This window comes from Mustela nivalis (genome assembly GCF_964662115.1).
Source record: "Mustela nivalis genome assembly, chromosome: 8".
Lineage (NCBI taxonomy): Eukaryota > Metazoa > Chordata > Mammalia > Carnivora > Mustelidae > Mustela > Mustela nivalis.
Window position 1 is genome coordinate 116,000,559 of NC_139027.1, and position 27,187 is coordinate 116,027,745.

At 37.6% G+C, this 27,187-nt stretch overlaps 1 protein-coding gene across 4 annotated transcripts in view; it reads right to left on the minus strand.

Annotated features, from left to right (window-relative positions):
• Nucleotides 1-27,187, minus strand: part of PTPRA (protein tyrosine phosphatase receptor type A) — a 143,196-nt gene that overhangs the window by 64,681 nt on the left and 51,328 nt on the right. The window lies entirely within an intron of this gene.

Below are 27,187 nucleotides of genomic sequence, written 5' to 3' on the forward strand. Positions count from 1 at the left end.
TACAAATAAAACTTAGTAAGAACACACTTTTTAAAGCATTACCCTCAACTTTGGCTATACTTTAGAATCACCCAAAGAACTTTTAAAAATCTCCATGACAGACTGCATCTCTGGGAGTGAGAGCTAGGGAGTGGTCCTGTGAAAAGCTCCTCTTGTGTTCACCATGTGCAGCTTTAACATCTTCAGCATGGGAAGTATGGAGAAGGTAGGGTGACTGCGATGTAATGCTCTTTGAAACAGACCTCATACAGCTGCTCCCAACCTTTATTTCATTTCAAACCACATCAGAGTTGTGGCACATTCCTACTGATAATAGTGGTTCATCTGTCCATTCAGATTTTTGTGTCCTGTAGTGAGCTAGGTACTAGGGGAAGAACTGGGGAGCAATACACTCAAACATCCCATCTTCAGTAGACTCACACCCAGATGGTAACCAAATATGGTAGTGAGGGAAGCAGGACATGCCTCTCCAAGAGGTACATTAGAATCTCTGAAAAAGGGTGGGAGGAATGCAGGTGGCTCATATACAACCTAGGAGTTTGCCTCTGGTACCAGCAACCATGCCTAGTAGGGAAATGGACTCAGTAGGTGGCCTTCCCAAGCGGTAACCATGTAAGATTTGATGACCTTACTATTTTTCCCACCTGACTATAATCTAAAATAGGGAAAGCATGCAATTCCCTCCAAAAGGGTTAGAAAACAAACTGGAAAGCTGATTACTTGTATGCATATACATTCTTGATAGGAAATGGTCTGAGGAAAAATAACTGTGTTTGGTGGGACACTGTCAGACCATCACCTCATTTCACAAAGCAAAAATAAAATCCAGAAGGGTAGAAGGATTAAAAACACATTTTACAAGGAAATAAATTAATATTTATGTGAGCTCAGGATGAGGAAAGATTTTCTGATTTAAGAAATCAAAAAGGTAAAAATGGCATATCTGACTATAGAAAAAAATAAAAGCTACTAAATGTAAAAGAACATAAACAATGTTCATTGACAGATTCAATAATGTTCATGGAGACTCAATACTGTCAAGATGTCAGTTCTTCCCAACTTGGTCTATACACTGGATGCAATCTCAATCAAAATGCAAGTTATTTTTTGGATTTTGACAGACTGATTCTAAAGATTGTAAGAGGCAAAAGACTGAGAATAGTCAACTAAACACAGAAAAACAAAGCTGGAGGATTAACACTACCTAACTTCAAGACTTATCATAAAGCAATAGTAATCCAGACTGACTGGTATTGGTAAAAGAAAAATAGATCAATATAATGGAATACAGAGCCCAGATACAGACCCACATAAATACAATCAACTAGTTTTTGACAAAGGAGGAATGGCAATACAATGGAACAAAGACAGTCTTTTGAATAAATGGTGCTAGAACAACTGGGCATATGTGTACACAAAAAAATCTGGACACAGACCTTATATTTTCACAAAAATTTACTATAATCACAGACCTTAATGTAAACTCTATAAGGCACCTAGAAGATAACATAGGAGAAAATCAAATGACCTGGCATGGTGATGACTTTTTAGGTATAACACCAAAGACACAATTCATTAAAGAAATAATTAAGAAGCTGGACTTCATTCAAATTAAAAACTTCCACTATGCAAAAGACAATGTCAACAGAACAAGAAGACAAGCCACAGTCTGGAAGAAAATACTGCAAAAGGCACATCTGATAAAGGATTGTTATCCAAAATTTACAAGGAACTCTTAAAAATCAACAATTAAGAAAACAAACCAAAAAAAAAAAAGAAAAAAAGAAAAAAAAGAAAACAAACCAATTAAAAGGCCAAAGACTTTAACAGATACTTCAGTGAAGAAGATACAGAGATTGCAAATAAGCACATGGAATGATATGCAACATGTGTCATTAAGGAATTACAAATTAAAACAACAAGACACCACAACACATCTATCAGAATGGCCAAAATCCAAAACACTGACACCACCAAATACTAATGAGCATGTGGAGCCACGGGAACTCTCATACACTGCTGGTGGGAATGCAAAGTGTTACAACTACTCTGGAAGACAGTTTAGTGGTTTCCTACATAACTAAACATTCTCCATATGATCTAGCAATTGTGCACTTGCTATTTACCCAAGAAAGTTAAAAACTATGTCTACACAGATATCTTCAAATCGGTGTTTACAGCAACTTTATTCTTAATCGCCAAAACTTGGAAGCAACCAAGACACCCTTCAGTAAGTGAATGGATAAAGAAACTGTACTACATCCAGACAATGAAGTATTATGTAGCACTTAAGGGATATGAGTTATCAAGCCATGAAGAGACATAAACTTTTAAGTGATTATTAGTAGATGAAAGAAAGCAATTTGGAAAAGCTATATACTGTATGATTCCAACGAACAACATTCTTAAAAAGGCAAACTCCTGGAGACAGTAAAAAGATCAGTGATTATGGGGCTAGGAAGATGGGAGGGAATGAACAGGCAGAGGATTTTTAAGGGCAGTAAAACTATTCTGTATGGTAATACAATGATAAATACGTGTCATTATTTGTCCAAACCCATAGAATGTACAACACCAAAAGTGAACCCCAGTGTAAACAAGACTTTGGATGATAATGACGTGTCAATGCAGATGCATCTGCATTATTAATGTACCACTGAGGTACAAGGTGACAAGTGTGGGAGGCTGTGCCTGTGTAGGGGCAGGAGTATTTGGGAACTCAAATTTCTGCTAAATTTTACCATGAACATAAAACTGCTCTAAAAAAAAATAAAGACTATGGGTTTTTTAAAGACTTTATTTATTTGAAAGAGAGAGACAGAGAGCACGAGTAGGGGCAGGGTCAGAGGGAGAAGCAGACTTCCCACCAATCAGGAAGCCTGATGTGGGACTTGATCCCAGGACTCCAGGACCATGACCGGAGTGGAAAGCAGCCGTTCAACCAACTGAGCCACCCGGGGGCCCCGAAAGTCTATGTTTTAAAGGAAGGAAATAAACTAGAAAATTGTTACAAATAAGACAAATGATTAAAACCAGAAGTCCTATAAATATGGAAAACATTAAGACCTCAATTTGGAAAATCTGAAGAACCTCAACAGATATTTACAGAACAGAAGAATAAACGGCTAAGAAAATACATGAAAAAGTGTTGACCATCCCTATTAATCAAAGGAATAAAATGACGAGAGAATATTTTTGCCTTTCAGATCAGAAAAGATCCATCATATGAAATATTCAATGCTGGCAAGAGTCTCATGAAAAGGAACCAAATACTGGTGGGAATGGCCATTAGCCTGTAATAACAAATTCCTTCCCAGAAAGATTATACAAGAATCTTAAACATGTCCATATTGTTTTGTGACCCATTTCCAAGGTTCTATTCTGAAGTAGATGTAAATAATCTGAAACTCAGACTAAAATGATAGAGATATTCATTAAGTAGAAAAGCAGAAACAATCCAAATAGCTAGCAGCAGGGAAAACAGGAAAAAGTTGAAGTAAGTGTTATGCTGCTATTCAAGATGATATACTGCTACTATTCAAAATGCTATCTTCAAAGAATTTAAGGAAATGGAACAAGCCCTTCATTTTTTTAAAAAATATTTTATTTATTTATTTGACAGAGATCACAAGTAAGCAGAGAGGCAGGCAGAGAGAGAGGAAGGGAAGCAGACTCCCTGCTATCAGAGAGCCCGATGCGGGGCTCGATCCCAGGACCCTGGGATCATGACCTGAGCTGAAGGCAAAGGCTTTAACCCACCAAGCCACCCAGGCAGCCCAAGCCCTTCATTTTTTAAGCTAAAAAAAAAAAAAAAAAAAAAAAAAAAAAGATCAAAACTGAACATACCATATGATCTCAACTAAATTCATAAATGTGTATGAATGTATATGCATGAACGTAAAATTAGAAGGAAAAATCTATAAACATTCAGCACAGCATTTTATACTTATATTTTCTTTTTTACATTGTACTTTATTCTCTAAATTTTAAAAATGGAGCAGAGTATTTTTATAAATAATCAATAAAATTAAGTTAAAAAGAAACAGATTTCACTACAGAGCATGATTATACAAATCAAAACTAAAATGAAATTGCAGAAGAAAGACATACTTCACCTGAGAGGCTGCAAGGGAAAAAAAACGAGTGTACAGTGAACTGCAAGTTGGAGAGGATTTATATGAGTAAACTGGGGAATGAGAGGTATGTCAACGTAAAAAGATCCATGTCACTAACAAGGTGAGTCCACAGACCACAACCAGGAACCTGGTAGTCAAGGCCTCACTCTGCCCAAATATAAAAACCCTCAGGCAAATTCCTGTGACTTCCTCCCTCCCACATTAAAGTGCATCCATATCTATGCTTCCTTCCTTCCTCTTCCAGTCTCCAAATCTTCCATTCCAAGTATGCGGGAGCTGCAAATCTAGAAGGAAAACTAAGGTTTCCCCACTTTTCAAGGATCTCATATGCAAACCTTTCTTCCTAGAGCCTTCTCTAACAGTCCCTGTTCTTGAAGGCATTCATCACTCATCGTGAAGACACTGCAATGTGGCTCACAGTTTTCTTCCCATTCCCAAGTCTGAATATTTTCCGCGAAGACAGTTCAACATCCTCACAGAGGATAGCCACCACAATTCACATCTGGACCAACCTATGAGTTCCCTGACTTCCTCAATCCTAAAAGCCTCATACTTCTTTCTACTCCACTTGGGCCACTCATGACAATGGCTCACCCAGTTCTGTCAGGAAAAACTCATACCGAATTGCACCTTCCCACTCTCCAACCAGACTCCCATCCTTGCAGTTCTCTCTCTTTTATGTGTACTATACCTGTTCTTAGACCTCACCTAGGCTTCTAGTCCATGAAACTCTTAATTTTTTATCCAATAACTCTGTCCTATTTCCTTCTTTACCCAACTAAGAAAACTTGGTGTCAATTCCATCACTATGCTTACACCCTAATTCCTTTGCAATACCATTCTATTCTACCTACATGGGGAAAAACAAAAACAGTCCAACCCTGAACTAATCCAACCATCAGCCTTATACTTGGAACTGCCAAATGTTGCTTATGAAAATCAAACAACTGATAAGGCCAATAATCCTTCTGCCTTGATAGAAGTCCAAACAATTTCTGCAATCTATCTGTATTTCCTTACTCAGCTTTCTCCAATTCTCCATAGCAGTGATTTCAAAGAGCCTCCTCTCCTCTCCAACCACCTCCTCTCACACCCCTGGCTGTTGGCCTTGCCTTCTCTTCAGAGAAAATAGAAGCCATTGGAGTGCACGACACCCATAACTCCCAGTCAACATATTTACAAATTTCTTCCTTCTCTGTAATTACTCTCAAGAATCTCAGTACATCAGGAAACTTGTCCTGTAGATCCCCTACTACCAACTCCTAGCTTTAACTTCTCCCTTAATAACAGCATTTAAATACAAGAATTTTTTTTTTTTTTTAGGTTTTATTTATTTATTTGACAGAGAGAGACACAGGGAGATAGGGAAGACAAGCAGGGGGAGAGGGAGAGGAAGAAGCAGGCTCCCTGCTGAGCAGGAAGCCCAATGCAGGACCCTGGGATCACGACCTGAACCGAAAACAGCCGCTTAATGACTGAGCCACCCAGGTGCCTCTAAACACAAGAATTTCTTTCTTTTTTTCTTAAAAAAAAAAAAAAAAAAAAAAAAAAGAATTTCTAAAAGAAAAGAACTCCTTTGACTCTGTATCAGTCCTTCAGCTAGCATTCTCTCTACTCTACTCTGCAGCCAATTTTCTCGAAAGAGTTGTCTCCATGGCAATCTGGCTTCTTTTTCCACCATTCCACTAAAACAACTAACTACTTCTATATTTTTAAAGAATAAGCTATTCAAAAATATTTCTAACTCATTCACAAATGTCTTAGGACTCCTACAGATTAATAAAAAGGGAATCAACAATCCAAAAGAAAAGTGGGCAAAAAGATATGAAACTGAGAATGCAACAGAAAAGCAAATGCTTCTCTTAAATATAAAAAAAAATTGCTTAACCTCACTCATGATTAGAGAAATCCAAATTAAAGCTATATTGTGGTATCAGTTTTCACCTATCAAGCAAATAAAAAACTTGAATAACAATTCATCGGCAAGACTGAGTAAACAGGTACTTTCATATGATCTGTAAATATTTAGCAGAATTACAAAAACACAAACCCTTTGACACAATTCTATTTGAGAATTTTACAGATAAACCTATACTTTTAAAGTGTCATTATGTACAAGGTTATTCAATGCAGCACTGTTTGCAATAGAAAAACACTGGAAATAACCTGAATGTTTACCAACAGCAGAGGGGAATGTGATTAAATAAATGATGGCATACCCATAAGATGGAATACTATGAGGCCTGTTAAACAGATGAGGAGGCTCTTTGGAGATCATTTCATTTCAGCACACAAGACACCTTCTGATTTTGAACCATCTTTAAAAAACCTTTTCAAAAAATTAAATTAAAATTCATGGGGCACGGGAGCCACTGGTATTTCTCTCTCCCTCCCCTGCCCCACCTTTCTCTCTCTCCCAAAGATACACACCAACTCTTCGTTGTTAAACCCCTCAAGCTCCCTGTCACATCTGATTTACTGACACCCCATAAGCTCCGAAATTCATCTCTTCCCCACACCTCTTTCTGGATTGATCTTAAAAGTTGGTTCTATGATAAAGATCTAACCTTAGATGAATATAGATACAGATGAATGGTTAGTTTGAATCCAAGGGAAATATGTACTATCAAATGTCAGAAGGAAACCAGCACTGCCAGCTATAGTCTGCACAATGCCAGAAACCATGTATACAAATTCTAAAGTAGAAACGGTTTTGCCTTTCACAGAATGATTTTTAGGATGAGCTACTACTTGTGATATTTTTATTTCATTTTAAAAATTAGTCTGACAGCTTCTTGTAAAACTAAATATATACCTGCTTCATGACCCAGGATTTCTACTCCTATATATTTATTTACCCAAGAGAAATAAAAACACATGTCCACAAAAAGACTAGCACAAAAATGCCCATAATAACAAAAAACTGAAAACAACCCAGGTAGCCATCAATAAGAGATACATATATAAACAATGGTATTTTCTCACAATGGAACACTAACAATGAAATGAAAGAATTACTGATATGTACAACATGAATCTAAAAAATATCATACTGAGTGAAAAAAGCCTTACACAGAAGATTATATAACATATGATTCCACACACATGAAGTCTTAAAACAACCAAATCTACTCTACAGTGGATATACTCTACTCCTAATCCTGGGGTTATGAGTTCAAATCCCACATAAGGCAGAGAGGTTACTTTAAAAACTTTATTTTATTTTTAAAAAGACTGTATTTATTTATTTATAGTGAGTGAGAGTGGCTGAGCAAGCACGTGGGTAGGGGGTGGTAGAGGAAAAAGGAGAGAATCTCAAGCAGATTCCACCCTGAGACGGACAAGGTTCAATCTCACGACCCTGAAATCATGACCTGAGCTGAAATCAAGAGTCAGATGCTTAACCAACTGGGCCACCCAGGCACCCTCAAAATTTAAAAAAAAAAAAAATTTTTTTAAAGATTTTATTTATTTATTCGACAGAGGGAGAACACAAGTAGTCAGAGAGGCAGGCAGAGAGAGAGGAGGAAGCAGGCTCCCTGCTGAGCAGAGAGCCCGATGCGGGATTCGATCCCAGGACCCTGAGATCATGACCTGAGCCGAAGGCAGCGGCTTAACCCACTGAGCCACCCAGGCGCCCCCCAAAAAAAAATTTTTTTTAAACAATTAAGAAACTAATCTGTGGTGGGAAAAAAATCAGAACAATGCTTGCCTGGGAAAGAGATGGAAGATTTACCAGAAAGGAACATGAGGGTACCTTCCTAGACAACAGTAATATTCTGTATTTGGACAAGGAAATGCATTTGTGTATTTGCATATAAATTTCACTTCTGAAAACAATTCTACCCATAAATGAGTATCATAAATGCTAAAGTATTTGGGAAGAAGTATACCGATATAAGCAATTTACTCTGAAATACATTAAAGACAGTATGAATGATGGATGAACACAGAGACAGTGGACAGATACATGATAAAACAAGTAGAATAAAATGTTAATTATACAGTCTAGGTAGTGGAGATGGATATAGAATTCTCAATTTTTCTCCATATTTGAAAAACTTCTTAAGGCAGATAAAAGTTCAGGGAGAACTGGCATATTGTGGTATTGAATTTTATAATCCTAGGACAGTATTTCTTCACTTATTTTTTTAAATATTCTTCAAAGTGTTAACTATATTTACTGTATTTTTTGTCCTATTCATGTCTTCCTGCATTAATTCCCAATTATTTTATATTATGCTGTCACTGTGAATGGAATCTTTTTAATTTCAGCTTACAAATTATAAGATATTTAAAGTGTACATCATGGGGATTTGATATACATACACAATGTGAAAGGATCCCCCCATTTAGTTAATTAACACATTCATCATCTCCTACCTTTTTTTTTTAGTGAAAATGTTTAAATCCTACTCTCTTAACATATTTAAATTATACAATACAGTGTTATTAATTACAGTCACCATGTTTTACATTAGATCCTCAGACCCTATTCGAATATCTTCTAGATGAAATGAATTAATGTTGTTTATTAAAACAATGCTTTTGTTATATAGGAAGGACCCCGGTCCACTTCCCTTTCATAAACTACTCAAAAAATAATAATAAACTATGCTCATTAAAAGAAATACAGAGGGATATATAGCAAAACACATGTCTCAATCACCTCCTGCCAGTCCATTTCCCAAAAGTAATCACTTAATACTTTCTTCTACATCCTTTTAGAAATTTTCTATGCAATAGCAGAATATAACTATACATTAAAAAAAATTTATAAAAACGATCATAGTATACTTACTACCTACAGCTTACATTTTTACTTAAATAATAAATCCTGGACATCTTTCATATCGATATATCTAGATACTTTTCTGTGGCTACACAGTGTTTCATCATGTCTATATAATCAAAATTATTTTAACCAGTCCTTCTGCTTGCTTTTGTTAAGTAACAACTAACTGTATATGATTTCTTCCTCTGTCTCCATATATCATTTTTGATTAGGCAAGACTGGTCTGAGTAAAGACAGAATTACATATTTCAGGAAAGCCAAAATAATGGAAGAAACTAAAATTTAACATTGTTCATTTTTCAAAAAGCACTTGTGAATCATAATCCTCTGGTTAACTGTGAGTTAGAGAATAACTGAGGAGGGAGGTTTTGGGAGATGAGTCATGAAGTCTGGGCAGTTCCCCGATTTATCAGACATAATGGCACACACATTGTGTTTTCTCTCCTACTCTACCACACCCAGAAAAAGAGCCAATATACAATTCTTATTTCATTACAAAAGCATTTCTTAGTTTAAAAAAATTGGTTCCGCTGAATGTACATCAGTGTGCTAAGTCAGGAAAGTTTAACATTCAAACAACAGAGGAAAACCAAAATGCCACTAACAATACTTACAAGCCCTAGGATATATGACAAATGAAGTTCTGAAAAACTGTAACTGTTCTTTTCCTGATTCTGAGGTTCTAAGAGCATTTCCTAAATGTTCTTAAAATTTGAATTCAGCATAGATCTGAGACACTCTATGGATACATGGGGAGGCTCTGCACTCAGTGGTGGAGGCAGCATGGATGGTGGGCAGTGCCCACTAGTTGTTAAATCACTCATACTTACCCACCTGCATTGAGCACTCTATAAGCCTCCTCTCACTTAACCTTCCCCAACACTATGATGCTGATACTTGTGTTACTGCAACTTACTGTGTTGTGGACCTTTGGGGGTTTGGGGGTTTCTCTTGAACTACAGAATTCTTTGATGTTAACTTTATAACCAGTCAATTATAGATCCTTACATACATTCCAGGAGTAAATTATTCCAAATATACAACTTGCACCATTACAGGCATACTGAGTACCTGCTAGAGAAAAGCTGCCCTTGGCTTCAGGCCAAAGAGAAACACTCCTTGCCCAAACATACACTTCCTGTCACTGGGCCCTGAGAGGTCCCGACAGACATGCCATCCTCTCCTAAGAGGAGGAAGGAAGAAAACTGGGGGCTAATACTTGGCGAGGAGGGGACACACCCTTTCCCAAGTTAGTTGTGGACAACTGACTAAATCCTGGCCAAAGAGTTATAAGCTAAAGGGTATGATGAGACTTCTAGGAAGGTGGTTTTAAAACTTTTTTTTTTTTTAATTTTATTTATTTGGCAAAGCAGGTGGAGCAGCACGCAGTAGCAGAGGGAAAAGCAGGCTCCCTACCAAGCAAGGAGCCTTAACTCCAGGAACCTGGGATCATGACCTGAGCCAAAGGCAGTTTCTTAACCAACTGAACCACCCAGGCTTCCCTAGGAAGGTGGTTTTAAAGGGAAGGAAGGAGTACCCCCCCATCATGGCCCCCCATCCTCCCTCCTGTAATCTGGAATTTAGATGTGATCATTGGAACCCCAGCAGCCATTATGGACCCTGAAGTGACGTAAGGATAGCAGAATAGAGAGCTAGAAAGAAATTGAGTTCTATGATGACACTAACTGCCATACCAGTCCTGCTTATTTTTACATTTCATATATATGAGAAAGAAAAAAACCTGTTTTATTTTCTGATCTATACAGCCAACTCCAATCCTGATATAGCTAGTTATAAGGAATAAGAAGACCAACTCTTAATAGTATGACTTCTGATGATCTAGGAATAGGAATGATGAAGGTGCTCTGGAATGTATTTCTCTCAGCCCTCTTGCTAGTAAGTATAATGCTGAATCTGTTTGGTAAAGAAAGAATGTTAAGGAATCAGTATTGTGAAGCCCCACAGCAAAGGAAAGGTCAGCAAATCTTCACATTGCCCAGAGTGTGGATTTTGGCTGTGATAGTTTCCATTAAGAAAGTATCTATTCCAAGTTAAGCATTCAATACAATAGAGCTGATAAAATGTGATCAAGTGTCAGGTACAAATTATCTCAATATCTGGTATTTTACCTATTAAATTAAATCTCATAGCAACTCTACAAGTTACATACTCTTAACTCCCATTAAATTGTGTAAGTTGAATTCAAATCCAGGACTACCTGACTTCTCTTCACAAATCTTATCAAACTTGATCTTTTAAAAGTATAAAGACTAGGGGTGCCAGGGTGGCACAGTACATTAGATGACTGACTCTTGGTTTTGGCTCAGGTCTTGATCTTGAGGTCATGAGTTCGAGCCCCCAGCCCTGCATTGAGCTCCATGCTTAGTGAGGAATCTGCTTAAGACTCTCTCTCCCTCTGCCCCCCAACAAAATAAGCAACTAAACCTTAAAAAAAAAAAAAGGCACAAAGACTAATGTAGAAACAGATAAATCTTCCTAATGCCACCCAAAACTAATTGATTATTATTCCCATTTTATAGATTTCTAAGCAAAGGGGTAGTGAATATTTTAAATGTGCTCACATTAATCAATCACTGATTTTCAGATATTTAATATATATGACTGTTCAAGTACTAGTCTTGATTTAAGTAAACTCACCTCTTTCACAGAGATGAAACTCTCAGGGAGAAAGATATGTATTCCACTTTCAGCCTTACTGAGGATGTCTCCCAGGTTTGGGAGACACAAAGAAGTAGCAGCTAGGAGTGTTAAGCTCTGCCCAGGCCTTCTCCTAGGGCTGTTCAGGTTCTCTGATTTGAGAAAAAGGCCCCCAGGAGGAGGATTCAATTCCTTTAGCTACCTATTCACTCAATCAACATTATATTATTTATTATTAAGAACAAAAACTATTTTTGCAACTATAATCCTTGGTTGCCACTAGGTGCTTGGCACTAATACCAGGCATTCTATATACTTTAATGCATTTAATCCTCACAACCACCTAAGGAGTTAGGTATCATTTTTCCATTCTATAGATGAAGAGTCTAAAGATCGTAGAGGTTAAGGAACTTCCTCAAGGCCACATACCTAACGAGTGGCTATTAGGATTACAAGTCAAAGCTCATGTCCTTCCCTTCACACTTCAATTAATGTTGGGAATATCACCAGACAGATTAGATACGGACATGGTCATCCAGTAGTTCCCTAGGCACATATAAACAATTTGTTCAAGCTCTGAATTATTATCTGCCATAAATAATGTTAGCTGATCAAGGTGAGTGGTAAACTTGCAGACCATATAAGGAATTTTCAGGGGCGGGTAACACTTGAGCTGAACTTGGGAGGATAGCGAAGTGAACTAAGAAAATGGTCAGAAACAGTCTTTCAAGTAAAAGGACCTGGGAGGCTTAAACAAGCCTATCTGGTTTCAGGAATGGAAAAGAGCTGGGTAAGGGCATCAAGCAGGATTTCAATAAGTATACATTAAATTAATGTGAAAAAGACAGACATGAAAGACTGGAGTCATGTGAGGATATGTGGAGGTACTGCAGGTGGTGAGGTGACCAGAAGCAATGATCAGATCCCAGAGGGGCTGACAGGCCACAATAAAAAGTTTTTAAAGATTTATTTTATTTGAGAGAGAGAGATAGAGAGTGTGTGTGTGTGTGTGTGTGTGTGTGCATGCAGTTGCACAAGTATGGTAGGGGGCAAAGGAAGAAGATCTCAAGCCAACTCCAGGCCAAGCACAGAGCCCAACGCAGGGCTCAATGCCAGCCCTGAGATCACAATCCATCCGAAACCAAGAGCTTTCTGCTCAACTGACTGAGCCAATCACGTACTCCCACAATAAAAAGTTTTGATCTTGTATTGAACATAGAAAGGAACCCCAAAGGCTTTAGCACAAAGAGAATGAGTAGAACAATCTGGAGTTCAGAAACAATGACAGCAGGGTGGAGGATTAACTAACTGGTGGGGTTTGAGGTTAGGAGGGCCACTGACTGAAGCCTTCAGGAGTAATCTAGCCAATAAACCACGAGGAGCTCCCGGCAGGGCAGGAATATCTAGAGACTGATAAGAGGATTTACAGGGCATGACACATTTATAAGAAATATATACAAATGTATAGACTTGGTGAATCACAGTGTTGCATACCTGAAACTGAAACTAATGTAACACTGTGTGTCAAATATACTTCAATTAAAAAAAAAAAAAAAGAAATATATATATTTGGTCATTCAAATGAACAAAATACATTTCTCAGATATATTTGATCTTCATTCACAGCTGGGAGCTCACACCTCCCAAACCCTTAAAAATGTCCTGAGAGGTAATAAAAAGGAGCATATTTGTTTTATTTTGTTTCTTGCCCTCAGTTCCTAAAAATGTTCAGAGCCATAAAGATGAAATTTATGTTTTACAATTCATAATAAAGCCTTTCCACCATAATGGGGTTTGTATTAATGAAGGTGACTTTTGGAAAGCACCTAAGAACGAAGACTCGTTGTGAGGGGGACCAACAATGAATAGAAAGTTGGAACTATCAGTCCCACCCTAATTTCTTGGGAAGAAATTAGGGCTACCGGTTGGATCAATCACCAATGACCCATGAATTAATTCACTGTGCTCATGTAATGAAGTTTCTATAAAAAAACAAAAAAGAAGGGGGTTCAGAGAGCTTCCACACGTGGAAACTAGAACATTTCCATTTGCCACTGTGCCAAACTCCAAGTGTCATAAGGACAGAAGCTCCTTTGCCACAAGGACAGACGTTTTTCTGCCAATGTATCTCTTCATCTGGCTGTTGATTTGTTATCTTATTGTATCTTTTGTAATAGATCAATTATCTAGAGAGTAAACAGGCTTTCCTGAGTACTGTGAGCTATTATGGCAAATTCAAACCCAAGGAGATAGTCCTGAGAACCTTTAATTTACAGCCAGTTGGTCAGAAGTAGAGGTAACAACCTGGATTTGGGACTAGCATCCTGAGTTGGAGGGGGTCAATGGAACCAACAATTTGTAGCAGGTCATCTGAACCAGAGGGAGGTCCTATGAGACTGAGTCCTTTACCTGAGAAATCTGATTCTATCTCCGAGAAGACAGTGTCAGAATTTAGTTGAATTCTTGAACACACTGCTGGTATCCAAAAATTGTTTGTTGGTGTGGCAGAGCCTACACACACACACACACACACACACACACACACCACACACATTGAATTGGATCCAGGGACCCTTTCACAGGGGTAGAACTGAAGACTTAACAATGGGATGCCAAAGGTAAAGACGGCCCAGGTGTCTGACTTAGGTGAACCATAATGCTATAAGCACTTTGGGGAAATGCCATGCCATGGGAAAGTGATAAGCTTAGTTCTGAACATGGAGAATGCACATAACATACCTAAGTGGGGCATGGGTGCAAGCTATGAGGGTGGGAAAAGGGGCAGAATGGCAGACAAGCAATGAGAGAGCAGCTGCCATGGAAGTCAGGCAATAAGCCAAAGAAAGGAAGAAGACAGCTGTAAAAGTGACAAAAGCAGAGAGCCAGGCTAGAGACATCTGACAAGCCCAGGAGGCAGGAGTAGGTGGGTGTGGATGAGTAGAAAACTGATATATGCCATGAAGAGAGGGTGGGGTAGGAACAGCACACTGAATACTTGCCAGGAGAGAAAAGAGCCTGAAAACCAGCTGAAGGCTTCTGAAGAAGGCCTAGTACACCAGAAATCAACTTTCATTACTATAAAGGCAATGTGGTAGAGAGGTCCAAAACAAAGAAAAAAGGATCACCACCTGCAAAGATTAGCAAAAATCTGAAACCCTAAAGAGATGCTCACATCCACTGACGAAATTCAGGACCACCAAAGCTATAAAACAGATTAAGTTATACCTAAGGCAAGATTAAGTTTGGGGACTGGGGAGAGATGAACCTGGATGCAAGGAAGTCAATCAGATTACTTCAATAAACTAGTTTGGTATAAATTTACACTGCAGATTAACAAAGACAAAGAAGAATATGGAAAAGTATTTGCTCTTTTTAAGCACACCCTGGAATAAATTATTGGATATATGAAACCAAAGTATAGTACAGTTACATGCATAAAATAAGAAACAAAAACAAGGGGCAATTCTGAAAAGGAAGAATAAAATGGGAGAAATCCATTTATCCAATGTTAAAACTTAGTATATAGATAACATAGTTAAGATGTGTGGGGGCGCCTGGGTGACTCAGTGGGTTAAGCTGCTGCCTTCAGCTCAGGTCATGATCTCAGGGTCCTGGGATCGAGTCCCGCATGGGGCACTCTGCTCAGCGGGGAGCCTGCTTTCTCCCCTCTCTCTCTCTGCCTGCCTCTCTGCCTACTTGTTATCTCTCTCTGTCAAATAAGTAAATAAAAAAAAAAAAAGAGAAGAAGACAGTGTGGTATTAGCAAAGGGATAAATATAGAGACCTATGAAATAAAACAAAACCAGAAACAAGTACACACAAATATACCTAAATATTTTTGACAAGGGTACAAAAATGGAGGAAGGACAACCTTTTCAATAAAGGGTGCTGGGAAAACTGGATAGTGTGGGAAAAAAACCTGATAGTCAGGAAAAAAACCTGAACATTTTCACCAAAGAAGATATATGTAAGGCAAACAAGCACATGAAATATGTTACAAATCATTAATCATTATGGAAATGCAGAATAAAATGCAAAATACCATACTAAATTTAGTGGCTAGAATTAAAAGAGTGATAATAAGAAGTACTGTCAAGAATAGGAAGAAATCACAACCCTCACATTGCTCATGGGAATGTAAAATGGTATAATCCATTTGAAAAATCATTTGTCAGTTTCTTAAAAAGTGAAACACAAACCTGCCATACAATCCGCCCGTTCCACTTTCGGGTATTAATCCAAGAGAAATGTATGTTCATACAAAAGTTTATGTATGCTCATAAAAGATTTGTAATAGGTAAAAACTGGAAACAACCCCAAAGTCCATCAATATATCAACAGATAAATTTTGTTATATCCATAGTATATTACTCAGCAATAAAAACAAATGAACTACTGATACACACAACAATATGGATGAATCTCAAAATAATCATGCTAAGAAACAAAAGAGAGTACATACTTGTTTTAAAATACAGGTTTTACTATTATTATTCAGTTATGACAAGACCAACAAATCAGATGATTGCCACTGAAAAGACAGTTTGTTATTCACAATTCCCAAGAGGAGGTAGCATGCCAGGCCATACAGGGGCCACATGAACCACCAGAGTTGGTTAGGAGGCAGGGGGAGAAAACACATGAGTAAGAATGCTTATTCCGCTATTGCAGTTTCTGCAGGAAGAAACAGGCAGAGGCAAAGCAAAAAGGTTAGCATTAGCTAATCTGAATAAACTCTGGGGTTTAGAGGCTATCTCTAATTTCCTGGAACCTGGCCTGGTGGTGAACTGGGCAGACAGTGACCTAGAATGTGAAAGTCTTATAAAGGAGGTGGTTAGGGTATGGGCTCTGAAGTGGCTGGCTTGTACATGAAAGGCATACAAGCAGGTGAGTTGTTTATGATCTCTAGAAATTGGCTAACCCTAAAAGGGGCAGTCTCTCTAGGGTAAGCAAGGCCCCACATGTCAAAGCATCAAAAACACATAGTTAATACAATAATGTCTTATTTCATTTATATAAAACCCTAGAAAAACAAACTAATTTAGAGCAACAGAAAATAGATCAGTAGTTGCTTAGGGACAGAGGAGTAGGCAACAGCAAAAGGAAGGGATGACAAAGCAGCACAAGAAAAATTTGGGGGATGATGGATATGTTCACTCTGTCTTGATAAATTCTTAATAAATTTTATACTTTAAATGTGTATACAGTTAACTGTATGTCAATAATAAAGCTGTTTAAAATTATAGGAATAATCAATACTACAGAAGATATACAATAACAATTTTAAACCAACCAAAGGATGGTTCTTTAAGAAATTAACAAAGTATATAAAAAGAGAAGGCACAATTTAGTATTATGAATAAGAAGTGGGAATAACTACAAATATGGCAGATGAAAATTAAAACTATTATCAACAACTCTAGGCAAGTAATTTTCAAAACTTAAATGAAAAAACCTCTAGAAAAACAGAACTTAAAATTAGCTTAGCAACAAAAAACCTGAATATTCTTATAACTGTTAAAGATGAATCAAAAGTTAAAATTTTCCTCACAAGGAAAACACATGTCAAGATGATATATAAGAAAGAGGGAATAATCTCCATTTCGTCCTGAGAAGTAAGTGAAACTTGGCACTAAAATTAAAAACATTACAAGAAAAGAAATTATAGTCCCTTTTCCATTCAATAACATAGATTCAAAAATCTTAAACAAAATACTAACAAACTGAATCTGGTATATGAAAAAGACAAACCACAATCAATCTAAGTTTATCCAAAGTCTAGAAATACGTGGGGATATAAAATCTGTATTAAAGAAGATCACATAATCATTTCAACTGATGTAGAGGAAATACTGGATAAAAAAACACATGAATTCATATTTAAAAACCCATCTGAATTAGGAATAGAAGACTTCCTTCACCTGATTAACAGTTCCTGTTTTACAACAACAACCCTAACACAGTGCAGCTATAATCTTTAGTAGGTTAACACTGAAACCATTCTCTTTAAAATCAGGAATAAGACAAGATGACCCTTATCATTTCTACTATTCAGTAACTTATGAGAAGGGCACCTGTGTGGCACAGTCATTTAAGCATCTGACTCTTGGTTTTGGCTCAGGTCATGATCTCAGAGTCCTGAGACTGAGCCCCACCTTAGGCTCCATGCTCAGCGTGGAGTCTGCTTGAGATTCTCTCTCCTTTTCCCTCTGCCCCTCCTGCTCATGCCTTCTCTGTCTCTCTAAAATAAATAAATAAATAAATCTTTTAAAAATATTTATGAGAGGTCCTAGCCTTGGCAATAAGAAACAGAATCATAAAAATTAGATAGGATACAGGAGCACCTGGATGGCTCCGTAGTCCAACTCTTGATTTTGGCTCAGGACATCTAAGGGTTGTGAGATCCAACCCTGTGTTGGGCTCCATGCTCCTCGCACAGTCTCCTTGAGATTCTCGCTTTCCCTTTCCTCCTGTTCCCCCATTTATGTGCATTCTCTCTCTAAATAAATAAATAAATAAAATCTTTTAAAAATTAGATAGGTTTTTTGGGGGCAGGAAATATGATTATTAATACAGAAAATCCACAACAACCTACAGGCAAATCCTCAGAAACAATAGGGGGGAGGATTGGGTATCAAGGTGACTAGAGAAAGGACTTTTATATCCTAGCAAAACTAGCCACTGATTTGTGCTTGGGAAAGAGTTTGTTAGGTTAAGAGAGAACTAATCAAATGTAAATGCTGAGGAGGGTTCAGTGGGAAGGAAAGGAAGGTAGGAAGAGATACAAGAAAGAATGGAAAAGTGAAGGAGTTTCAATCTGTCATCTTTAAGATTTCCTGTGGAGAATGTAGCAAAGTCAAAGGCTAAAAAAGAGGGGGAGACAGTGGGATAAAGCTGTAAGAAGTGATAAGACTAACACTATTGCTGCAGAAAATGGCAGGAAATCAAAGAAAAGGGCCCAGTTGAGATGAGACCTATTGTTCAAGAATTCTTTTCTGGAAAATTCAGTAATGGTTTGGAAAACACAGAATTAAGGTTTGGTGGCTGAATGTCACAGAACTATAAGCAACAGTGTTGACTACTGGCAAGAGAATAGCTGAACTGCTGAATCAGAGTCTATCTTTGATAAGAACAGATGGTAGACACCAAAGATGATCAAAAACATAAAGGACTCAAGTGACTAAAAATGCAGATGTCAGAGAGTATCCTCTAGTGGCAGTAACAGGGTAGGTTAACCGGAAGACCCCATGATTCCAGAATCATCTGGAATCCATTTAACTGACAGGCTATACAGTCCCTGAAAAATCAATAAATATTGTTAACCCTATATAGTTATAGTTTCCTTGAGATGTATGGATCTCAACACCAGCACAATACAAATCCTTTACTACCTCCAGATTATGCCACAAGCAGCTTGCTAAATACTGCTCCATAATTCCATGTTTATTTTCTTCCTCTATTCCTGTAGGCAAAACTTATTTAAGCCTGCAGTGCTGTTTCTCTCCTTTAAAAAAATTTGTAGATTATTTGAAGCATTCATCAGCCTCCTATTCAATGATTAAAAAGAAATTATCTAGAGGCTAATTTTATATAAAAATAATTTTATCTCTGTAACAAAGAAATAAATAAAATCTTTTTTAAAAGGGCAGGATGGGGGGGAACACCTGGGTGATTCAGTCAATTAAGTGGCTGCCTTTGGCCCGGGGCATAATCCCAGGATCCTGGGATCAAGTTCTACATTGGGCTCCTTGCTCAGCCGGGAGCCTGTTTTGCCTTTTGCTTGCCACTCCCTCTGCTTGTGCTCTCTCTGATAAATAAAAAATATCTTAAAAGATATTAATTTTAATAAAGACATTTAAATTTTGGCCTACAAACCTGGCAAAAATTAGGCTGCCAAGTCAATGTATCAAATACTGGCAGACACTAACTTCTATGTGTCTATGACACTAATCAAAACTGAAATCTCTTATCTGGAAGGAGGACTGTTCATATACTCAGTGTCTGCAAAGAGTCCCTGCTGAGCTACACTCAGTGCAGTGTGCACTCTACGAAAGAGTCCATGAGACAGGCATTGCAGAGGGAGGGTAGTTTAGTTCTTTCACACTGCCTACAGAGAGAGAGTCTGAGAATGATGAAAGCCTAGAAAACTCATGAAAGGCCCTTTTATAACTAGGGTGAATGTGGTGCACAAAAGCAAAGTCAGATGACCTACTTAAAGCTTTGCATTTACTGACGAGTATTAATTCTCATTCCACATTAGTTTCTTTCTAGAAAAAGAAAGCCTTACATAATGGTTGGAAAGTTAAGATACAGGAGTATAACTACTAAGTTCCAATCCTTTCCTCTCAAATATCAGTTCAAGACCCAGTGTCTGTGACCAGAAACAGAATATACTTCATAAGGCTCTGAGAGATATACTCTTGTTTACCTCAGAATAACAATGTGTTCTCTCTCTGACTGCTGGGCTTTGAGGAAATTTAAGTTCTATAATCCATCAATCAGATCAGAAATTGGGGCTAATAATGTTATGAGAGGAAATCTTAATCTCTTCCTGGACATTATACAAAGCAAATGGATGACAGACCTGTCCTATAAGGTGAGAACAGCCTAAGCTCCTTCAAAGTGGGGAATCAATCATCTGTTCATTTGTTCAACTAAGTTCCTTGTCTTACACCACACAAGGATGGAAAAGAGAAACTCCTGCCCTTGAGGAGCTCACATCTCAAGTGTTTTCTCACCTACCTTTCTCATGTTACCCAAAACATATTTCAGGTTAGTCAGCAGAACTCATGTCATCCAGGAGGTAGATAAATATGATCTTTCTTCATTTTGATTCATTTATTCTCTTTCCTTTAAATATAGAACTAAAATGGAAAATTCTTATTCTTCTCTTCTATGATTAATTCCCCATGAAAAGAATTCTCTGATTTATTCTAATTTTGTTAAATGAACAGGCACTTATAGAATGCCTACTGTATGTGCCGAACTGTGTAAACAATTGTGAGGAATACGAAGAAACCTACTTGGTCTCTCTCCTCATGTACTCCTTTCATTACTTCCCATCCCACTTCCATGTTGTAGCCTCACCTTCCTTTCTCCCCTCCATCTGTTTTGGTTTGAATGAATAATTGAATAATCAGGTAACTAGTGCAAGATCACAGAGCTAGGATGCCTGGGTGGCTCAGTCAGTTAGGCATCAAGGTCAGGTCATGATCCTGGAGTACCAGGATCAAGTCATATGTCAGGGTTCCTGCTCAGCAGGGTGTATGCTTCTCCCTCCTTCAACCCATTCTCTCTCAAAAAAAAAAAAAATAAATAAAATCTTAAAAAAAAAAAAAGATCACGGAGCTAGATCTAAAGCCTAGATTCATCAGCTCCTAATTCATTAATCTTCTGAAGGAAATTGGGAGGAAAATGGTGGGGGATAGGGGACATCTCCCGGAACTCATTAATATAATTCTCAATCTCAACTCCCCCTCCACTACTCCCCCTGTCTCTATCCTCACTTTTTTGGGGTGTTATTCAGTCTTTATATTGGCAAGTGCTTCTGTTTGGAAGCTTCTGGTCTTAGTTCTCTCACATGAGCCTGGTCTCAGCTTAAATGAAACCTGATAAAGTTAATTATGGTAGGACCATTCTCATACCCTTCCCAGTCCAAAAATCCAATACCATAGCAATCTTTTCATTGTTTTCACACAACCTGACTGTATATACATTTATCTGTCATTTAATCAAGACTGTCTCCAATGTAGATTATAGACCACATCTGCTCTGCTCACAGAACCTACCTAGTACTAGCAAAGTGCCCCACACATAACAAGCATCCCAGACAGTGGACTGAAGTAGGGACTAAACTCCTACTTAAAGGAATCTCACGCCCTAAAACTGGTTGATTCAAGACCTCTAGGCAAGGCCAGAAACAAATGTAAATCCTCTCTAGAAAAAGATATCATCCTAAGTCTCAGATTATTTTTACAATTTAAAAAATACAATGTCTAGCCCATGAGGAAATAACATGAGCATCAGTAGAAAACAGACAAGAACATTACCACACCATTATGAATTTCAGCCAAGAATCAACACAATTAAAAAAAAAGAGAGTAAAGGCAGAACTACAAAACAAAACACACACATACACACACACACACAAATTCTCAAACTGAGAAAATAGCTGACTGACATAAAGAGCTCAACATACCTTTTAAAGCAAGAAACTGGTACTCTTATCAAAAGGTAGAGCTTACTTTCCCACCCCTTGATTTGAGGTGGCCTTGTGACTTGCTCCACACAAGAAAATGCAGCAGAAGTGATGGTGTAACCTCCAAGCTGACACCTCAAAAGAACCTGCAGCTTCCATTTTGCTCTCTGGGAACACTGCTACCATAATATGAAGCAGCCCTGGCTATGTAGAAAGCTCAGGGCTTTTCACATACAGAAAAGCCCTGAGTTTTTACATACAGAAGTCCAGCAGACAACCAACACCAATTGAAAGACAAGTGCCTGAGACAATCTCAGCCCCAGATTAACCAGGAGCTGACAACAGCTACACAAATGACTCTAATCAAGACTGCAGAGGAACCAAACAGCTAACCCAACACAGTTTACTGATTCAAAGCATAGTAAGCTGAATTAGATGGTTGTTCCTTTATGTTACTACGTTTTAATGTCTTCTGCAACAAAAAATAGACAGCAGTGGTGCACCTAGGTTGCTTAGCAGGTTAAAAGTCCTACTAATAATTTCAGCTCAGGTCATGATCTCATGGGTCATGAGACTGAGCCTGGCATTCCGGCTCTGCGTTCAGCACGTAGTCTGCTTGAGGTTCTCTTCCTCCACCCCACTCTGGCATGCACGCATGCATGCTCTCTCTCAAAAATACATAATCTTAAAAAAAAAAAAAAAGGAAAAAGAAAATAGTAATAGAAAACAGATATGTAAACATTTTCTTCAGGGAAAAACATCAGATTAAATATCTAATCCTAGTACTCAAGTATTGTTAACTTTCCATCATAGTAGTTAAGTTACAAGTTATCAAGAAGAAAAGTAAACATCATCAAAGGACTTGGCATCTTCTCCTAGGGAAAAGATTACTAACCTTTTGGTTATATGCAGGGTAGTTGTATGACATTAGGAAGAAGCATGACCTTATTATCTTTATTCAGAGATTAAGTATGGTTTAAGATGCATATGGGTGCCAGATTGGTCAAATATTAGTCTGATGTTTCTGTGAAGGTATTTTTGGATGAGATTTATATTAAAACTAATGGACTTTGAGTAATGCAGACTGTCCTTTGCAATATGGGCAGGCCGGATCCAATCAGATGAAGGTGTGAACAGAACACTGTTCCTCCCCCAAGCCAGAGAAAATTCTCCAGCAGACTTGTCTTTGAACTGTAACTTTTCCTTGAGTCTCCAGACTGCTAAAGGTATACTTCAAAAATTTAACCATGGTCTATTATTAAGGAACATATTAATAAAAATCCTTGTTAAAATAATTTAAAATAGGGGTGCCTGGCCACTCAGGGGGTAAGCCTGTGGGGTAAGCCTCTGCCTTCAGCTCAGGTCATGATCTCAGGGTCCTGGATCGAGCCCTGCATCCAGCTCTCTGCTCAGTGGGGAGCCTGCTTCCCCCTCTCTCTCTGCCTGCTGCTCTGCCTACTTGTGATCTATCTCTCTCTGTCAAATAAATAAAATAAAATATTTAAGAAAAAAAATTCAAAATATTAAAAGGTGCATGATTACCCTGATCAATGCCAAAAAGGCTACCTGTAAATTCCTGATTCAAAAAAAAAAAAAAAAAAAAAAAAAGAAAAGAAAAAAGCATTCATTGGGAAAAAAAATTTACTGAGCTTTTACTATATGTCAGGTCCCGCTCCTGGTACCAGAAATGAAATAGTAACAAGCAAAACCTACCTAAATCCCTACTCTTATGAAACTTACAATCTTAGAAAACCAACATTAAACAAATGGACAAATGTGACAAGTGGTAGGAGGAGAATTACAGGACTTGAAGAGCCTGTAAGAAAAAATCTGACGTAGTAAAAAAGCTCAGTTAAGACCTTCCTGAGGCAGTGATTCCTTAACTGGAAAGTGAAGAATAAACAGGAAAGAAAGATAGGAAACTCAGTTCCAGCTAGTGGTCTCAGAAATGGTGGGAGCAGGGCCTGAAAGAAGCCACTGTAACTGGAACATGAAGAACATAGTGCCAGAGAAGGCTGGAGATGTACACAGAACAGGAGCATATAAGGAGGATTTTTCTTTGTCCTATAAGCACTCAGAAGTCTTTAAAGAGTGGAAGCCTGAGGGAAGGTGCCAAATGTTAGTAAGGATACAGCGAAAGTGAATCTCTCATGTAATGTTAATGGGAATGTAAAATGTTACATACAGCCAGTTTGGAAAATACTTTGGCAATTTCTTTAAAAAACAGGACACTTAAAACAAAAACCAAACACACACACACAAAAAAAAATGGACACTTAGGGGCACCTGGGTGGCTCAGTCCATTAAGCATCTGCCTTCAGCTCAGGTCATGATCCCATGGTCCTGGGATGGAGCCCCAGATTGGGCTCCCTGCTCAGTGGGGAGCCTGCTTCTTCCTCTCTCCCCTGCTCGTGCTTGCTCTCTCTCTCAAATAAATAAATAAAATCTTTAAAAAATAACAACTAAACACTTACTTACCATGTGACCCAGCAATGGCACTTCTGGGCATCTACCCCAGAGAAATGGAAAATATGTCCATACAAAAAACACATACATGAATGTTTATACCAGTCTTTTCGTTAATAGCTCCAAACTGGAAGCAACACAGATGTCCTTCAACAAGCAGATGGATCAGCTGTGATACATCCATACAATGGAATAGTATACTGAGCTGTTAAAAAGTACAAACCATTGATATTTACAAAAACTTGGATGGCTCACAAAAGCATTATGCTAAGTGAAAAATTTTAAAAGGCTACATACTGCATAATTGCATTTAAATGCCATATACTAAAAGAAAAAGTTATAGTGATAGGATGACAAGTTTTAAGATTGGGGAAAGGTTCTGATTATAAAGAAGTAGCCTGACAGATTTTTTCTTCATGGTGATAAACAGTTCTGTATCCTGATTGTTACTGTGGTTATACAATTCTACGTATGTAATAACATTTTAAAGCAGTATACACCAAAAACATAAATACATAAATAAATGTAAAATAAGGCAAAAAATTCAAATAAGGTCTGCTTTTTAGTTAATAGGATTATACCAATATCAATTTCCTGCTTGCCAAAATATACTGTGGTTATTTATATAGGATGTTATCATTGGAGCATACTACATGATGTATAAATGGAAACTCTGTACTATTTTGCAGCTTTTGAGTCTTAAATTATTTTTAAATTAAAAAGTGAAAAAAAGAAAGGGGCGCCTGGGTGGCGCAGTAGTTTAAGTGTTGGACTCTTGGTTTTGCTCAGGTCATGACCTCAGGGTCCTGGGACTCTGCTTGAGATGCTCTCTGGCTCTCCCTCTGCCCCTCTCACTTGTGCTGTCTCTCTTGCTCTCTCTCTAAAATAAATAAATCTTTAAAAAAAAAAAAAGAAGAAAAGAAAACTGTAAATACAGTTAAGCACAGTCTAGACATTGTTTTAAAACAAATAATTAAAAGGTATTTATACTATGAGATGTTACATAATTCACTAAAACTCTGATAATGGTGCAGAAACAGATTAATAAGCAAGAAAATCTATAGCTTAAGTATTCTATAGATGATAAATGAAGAATTTCAAATCAGGATAAAATGAAGGGATTACTTAATAAACAGTACTAGGAAAATTGAGCAAAAAGTAAATTATCTCCTCATTTCATGCAATATTCCCAAAAAAAAATTCCAAATGATTTAAAGTTTTAAGTATAAACAATAAATAATATAAATGTAGTATGAACTATAAAAAATCTTGAAGAAAACATTTGTAAGTATTTGTCTGTTCTTGAGGTACAGTAGCACTTTTAAAACATAAACTGAGAAACTGAGTAACTTCAAATACAAAAAAGTTTAAACTTCTATATGTCAACAAAATTTCATAGATAAAATTTAAATCAAAATAAGAAATTAGGAAAAGCATTTTCAAACTATTACAAGCAAAGAGCTAAATAATCTTATTTAAGTGTTTATAAATCAGTAAGTACAAACATAACCATGGAAGAATGGACAAAAAGCATGAATAGGCAATTCATAAAAATCTGAAAATATGATAAACAAATTTAAAAAGTCATATTTACTAATAACAAAAAGCAAACTAAAGCAACTAGATGTTTTTTTGCGTCTCTCAAACTGGCACATATCCATAAAAGTGGTAATATTTTTTTTTAAGATTTATTTATTTGACAGAGCGCACGAGCAAAAGTAGACAGAAAGAGCAAAAGTAGACAGACCGGCAGGCAGAGGGAGTGGGAGTAGTGGGCTCCCTGCTGAGCAGAGAGGCTAATGACAGGCTACATCCAGGATTCTGGGATCATGACCTAAACCAAAGGCAGATGCTTAACCCACTGAGCCATCCAGATGCCCCAAAAGTGGTAACATTTAAATGTTCATAAGCTACAGGGAAATGAACCTCAAGCTATACTGCTATAATCTCTGACATGTGTCTATTCTACTCATTTGGCACTTAGTCTATAACTTAGTCTATAATGCCTTGTGCTATATGATAATTTATTTTTTATATATATGATCTAGTTCCTGAATAAGACCAGAAACCTCCAGGCAGAAATTTTCTTACTTTGTTGTTTTCCCAGAAGTACTAAAATAAAATCCTACATTATAAAGCTATCTAAACTGTTGGTTAATGATATTAATGAAAATTATAAGAACTTCTGAGCCATTTAAAAGAGGAATGAATAAAAGTATATACCTCTGTTATAGACTGAATGTTTGCCGTCTCCCTCCTAAATTCCCATTTTGAAGCTCTAATCCCCAATATATATGGAGACAGGGCCTTATGGAGGTAATCAGGGTTAGATTAGATCATGGGGGTGAGGCTCCCATGACAGGATTAGTGGTCTTAGAAGAAGAGGAAGAGAGATCTCCCTCTCTCTTTCCCCTCGCCTCTCCCTCACTCCTCCCCCACCCCCATGCACCAAAGAAAGGCCATGTGAGGATACACCAAGAAGTTGGGTATCTGCAACCCAATAAGAGTGTTCTTATCAGACATCATCCTATTAACACCTAGATCTTGGACTGCCTATCTCTAGAAATGGAATTTCTAGAAATAAATTTCAGTTGTTTAAGCCAGCCAGTCTAGGTATTTTGTTATGGCAGCCTGCGTGGACTAAAATAATCTCCATCCTGTAATTCCCTAATCAAAAAAAAGTGCCATCTTGATTTATGGATTATCCGCAACACCCAGTTTCACCATTCCTATCTCGGGCTGCCAACCATAGCTCCAAAGTATCAACCTCAGGGTCTCACTGCTATGCAGAAAACATCCTTTCTTTGTCAGTTTCTAGCACAGTAGCTCAAAGCTCCCTCTGGACAGATGGCTTTAGTGATAAGAGGACATCACCTCTTCCTTCTTCTTTACAGAGCCTCTATTCTCTCCATTTAGACTAGAAGAGATATTCTC